Here is a 4,666-nt window from a genome sequence, read left to right on the forward strand (position 1 = left end):
CTTATGGTGGGACTTCTAGAAGTTCTTATGGGCAAGAAATAATACACTGCACTCCTCCCAAAATTAAAGTGGTAGATGCACTTTATCTTTCTAAATCCGGTGATGGCACTTCTCCCAAAGTTAAAGTGCTAGATGCACTTCTCCCAAACACCAACAAATTTCTTCTACAAATCCACCATCATGCAATCCCGATGCCACTTGTCATGGTGATGTCTTCCATGATTACAACAATTGCAATGTGGCATTCATTATTTATTCTATTGGTAAGGTGTATACTAGCAAAATTATTCAACTTCATTTTTTTTCCTATTAGCTCAGCACATTCCACTGGAATTGCTACTCCACATCATTTCATGAACCTCTGTTTCTTTTCATTAATAGGTTTTGAAGAGGGTACTAGAGGCATGGGACCTCTAATTTATCTTCATGTATTCTCGAGCTGCAGCGGCATCCAAATCAAGTCTAGAACTAGAAACTGTCTTCATCTACCACTTCCAGGATCATTGGTTCTGCATTAAGAACGTGGATGGAGAGTGGTACGACTTCAATAGTCTATATCCAGTCCCGCTCTCATTTTTCCTCTCAGCTTACCTTGACACCATGACACTACTAGGAAAAGGCATGCTAGTGGCGCACCAGTTTTGCCTTCTAATGGCGCACTACTGGTGCGCCACTAGCATCACGCCATTAGAATTAAATTCTAATGGCGCACCACTGGTGCGCCATTAGTATCTGGTGTTCTGATGGTGCACCAGGTAGTACACCATTAGTATAGCCCACAGTGCGCCATTAGAATGCCTCCGAGGGGGCCATATGTACTCATGTGCTTTGGCATACTAATGGCACACCAGTGGGTGATGCGCCATTAGTGTGATTATATCAGTGCGCCACTAGTGTCTTGTGTGGTGCGCCACTAGTATGAATATTAGGGATTTTTTTTCCTGATATTTTCACAGGCTTCAAAATACATTATTGGACAGAATTTAGACAACACCACACAGCATCGAATACAATAGAAGATTAGTCTCCGAATACAAATCATCATATTAATCTCCGAATTCAAAAGACCAAACAAAGATAGAACATTACAAGTCTCGAGACCGCGAGTAGTGAGTTTGTCTTCACATTACAAGTCGATATCGATCATCTAAACTACCATCACATAGAAGAAAGTTGCTGTCATCACAATGAGCATCATCGCGATGAAACTGGTCTTCATCCGGTTCCTCCAACGCTCCCTCCTCTCTCCCGCTAGATAGCGGGCGTATCTAGATTCCTCCTCCGCCCTAGTGGTGTACCCTTTGTAACTGTTACCGCTGAAACGGTGAACCTGTCTCCGACACTCCTCCCAGTCGTCGTAGACTCCGGGAACCTTACCCTTGTACACGACATACGACGGCATCTCTATGCACAAGCCAAGCAACAGACAATACATAAGAAATATATAAGTATGCAACAAAAGGATCAGAAGAGAAAAGCAAGATATTAATAGCACGATTCATGGTCCTACTAATAAATAGCATCGATTACATCTAAGTTGAACGACTGTCCAAGACAAAGAGACATACAAGTTCATTAAAGTTTAATTACAACATGAGCCAATCAATGTTTCAGAACTACATATAGCATCACTCCCTTCGACTCGACTCATGGGGGACCGGAGCGTGGATGAAGCCGCCGTCTGTTATGATGGTCATGAAATCGCGGGCGTTGTCAGCCTGCATTTGTAGCGTTGTGTCTATCTCACGGTTGGACGGTTGATATCTGAGGTAGAACTGCCCCGAGGTACGAAGGACATCTTGATGGATAATTTCCACAAACTCCGACTGGATGCGAAAGAATTCTTGTTTGATGTCCGCGTCCTGGATTGCCGACAAGCTCGCGGCCCATTCTTTGAGATTATCTGGTAGCAGAAGGTGATGATGGTCTCATACGATTGCCCGCAAGTGATGGAGGGCGTAGTAGGCATCCTTCTGACCGCCAGGCGGCTGCTTGACGCAGGAGAACTTTGTATTGTGGGCAAACACATGCGCGCCGTACCGCCTACGAACTGGCTTGGTGAAGGTGCCTCCAGATTTGGCGTAGCCAGGGAGAACATCATCAAGAACTTTCTTGATATTTGTGTAGTCTATCTTAGAGTCACGGTCCGGGTCGAAATACGTGGCCATGGAATATTTCGGGCTTAAGAGGATGAGTGTGCAATGTGTGTCACTGCACAGAACACAGAATGTTAGAAAAAAAAGAACGATCGAAATCTAAGAAATCATATGTTACGGGGCGGTTAGGGGATGACTTACTCGGGAAAGTAAGGCACGAGGAAGTTATCCTTATCTGGGTTTGCCAGAATGACGCCTTTGAGGTAAGAACTCGCGACATGCCGGTCCCCAGTGTTGCACAAGTTCTTGGCACGCATGTAGAAGGGGTCGACTATCACGATGTCCGGGGTCTTGTCTCTAATGATCTGCATCTCCATACTCAGCGAAAACAGCTGAACGAGGGTGTAGTGCAGCGGATGAAGGTTAAACATAGCAAAGATGTCATCAAACCACAGGACGATCGTACCCTCGATGGGGCCATCCACAAAGCCCTTGCCCTCTGGCACCTTGGCCACGAAAACCGGGTATGCCACATCATTCTCTCTGAGACGCCGCTTCTCCAAAGAAAGAACACTGTCATGCAGACTCTGCATAGGACCGGTTGCAGCATTGAGCATATTTGTCGGTAGCATCGCCCTACCCGCCACATGCACCCTCCTCGAGATATCCTTAGGTAAAGGTGGCTCGTCCTGAGCACGGATTGTACCCGGTGCCGGCTGGCTGGCACCCTTTTACTCTCTTTTTTCGTCCCTTCTTCTTCTGTTCTAATGGGACTGAGTTCTGCTCACAGACCGCCTTCTTGAGTGTGTTGGGGCTGATAATATTTGGCTCCTCGGCTATCTGAGGCTCGGTGAAGTCGGCAGCTGGAGGCGTCTCCTGAGAACTGAACGCCAGACGACGCCTGTTGCAATTGGGTTTCTCCGCCATACCAGCTAGACCGCGGTCGTCTTTTGTAGGGTTGGGTTCTTGAGAAAGAGGCCCGCAGAATTCGTCATCGTACCCATGTTCGGCAAAGTACTTATCGACGTTGCTAAATGTACAGCCGTCGTCATTGTCGTCGTCGTTCAGATCCTGTGCCATATGCATGTTCGGATCGTGTGCCATAGGGATGTCCGGCATGTCCGGTAGCGTTGCGGCGGTCTTGCCATGGCTTGGTGCCGGCACGACTGGCGGTGTTGTCTTTGGGGTGGTGTCCCCCGCCCCCAAATGAATCTGGCTCTTCGGCAAAAGCAGGGGCCAGCTTATGCAAGCGCTGAGGGTCATCAGATCATCTTCGTTGGCCCCGGCGGGTCGAATCGGAGGTAACAACTCGTCGTAGCCTGGCAGCCCCCGAACCAGTTCAACCCTATACATGGTGGGTGGCATCGATTTACCGTGGAACACGGGGTTGCCCGGTTGAACAATTTTGCCCTTGGCAACATCGACCAACTCGTTGTTCACGAAGTGCAGGAGAGTGCACGGAACGTCGGCGGCGCCCTGCGAAAACATGTAGGACGTCAGGGATGCCCAGTCAAAGGCAAAAGGAGATAAAGTCCTCGGCCGAGAGGCTTAATGAGTTACCATGATGATGGCGTCAAGCTCGGCTAATGTCGAGGCACCACCAACGGTGGGCGTGCAACTGACGGAGGGGCCGCTTGCTGCCGAGGTGCCGGCCGGCGTACACCCGGGTGCATTAAGCTCCAATGCCGGTCGTGCCGGCGTCGGAGACACCAATACCGCCGCCGGAGACACCAATGGCGCCGCCTACGCGTTGTGCGAGTTGCTGGCCGTGAAGCTGAGAATCCGGGGCGGCCTCTGTTGGCCACCCGCAATCCACGTCGTCAGCCCATGAATCAAGGTAGGCATAATGCCAGTGAGCGTCGATCCCAGATGTTGTTGCACTTGCTCTTGGATAATCTCCGGAATCCATGCCACTTGTGCCTTGAGTTCTTGAACCTCGCGTGACTGGCTTTCCGAGCTGGTCTTTTTCTCCTTTCGCCCACCAGCGGTATAGTATGCCGACCATTTTGTGGACAAGCCTTTGCCGGCCACACGACCAGCTGACGATGGCTTACTGAGCTTATCCTTGTTTTTCATTATGTTCAACGCCCTATTTAGAGTGTTTTCCCAAGAATGGGTTCTCTGAGACAACCCCGCGCTACTGCTTTCAGTCTCCTTCGCCAGAACAAGCTCAAGCGCCCTGGTCTTCGGATCCGTGGTAAGCTCCTTTTTTATCGGGTCCTTCTTGTACCGGGCCCTGACATAGTTCCTGGTCTGCTTGTCACTGTTGTATTTGTCGAAGCGGGGCGGTAGGCCTTGCTCAGCACGCTCCGTGTCCTCCTTGTCCCATATAGGCTCCGCCACTTTGTAACCGCCGGGACCGAGTTTGTGTTCCCCTAAGTTTAACTCCCGCATTTCTTTCCCCCACTGACTTGATTCGGAGGTTGCACTGCTCTCGCACTTGATCTTGAACTCCTTGTAGTCATCTTCGCTGATCAAAGGATTTTTCGCCTTGATCTTCTCATAACTATCACCTTTCTCAATCATTCTCTTCACCGCGCTTCTCCAAGTAGACAGGGTCGTGCTCATCC

The 4,666-nt window shown here is 49.6% G+C and overlaps 1 pseudogene; it reads right to left on the reverse strand.

Moving 5' to 3' along the window:
• Window positions 1-4,172, reverse strand: part of LOC119350540 — a 9,811-nt pseudogene extending 5,639 nt beyond the window's left edge.
• Between the last annotated feature and the right edge of the window lie 494 nt (window positions 4,173-4,666).

Source organism: Triticum dicoccoides, chromosome 1B, assembly GCF_002162155.2.
Source record: "Triticum dicoccoides isolate Atlit2015 ecotype Zavitan chromosome 1B, WEW_v2.0, whole genome shotgun sequence".
Classification (NCBI taxonomy): Eukaryota; Viridiplantae; Streptophyta; class Magnoliopsida; order Poales; family Poaceae; genus Triticum; species Triticum dicoccoides.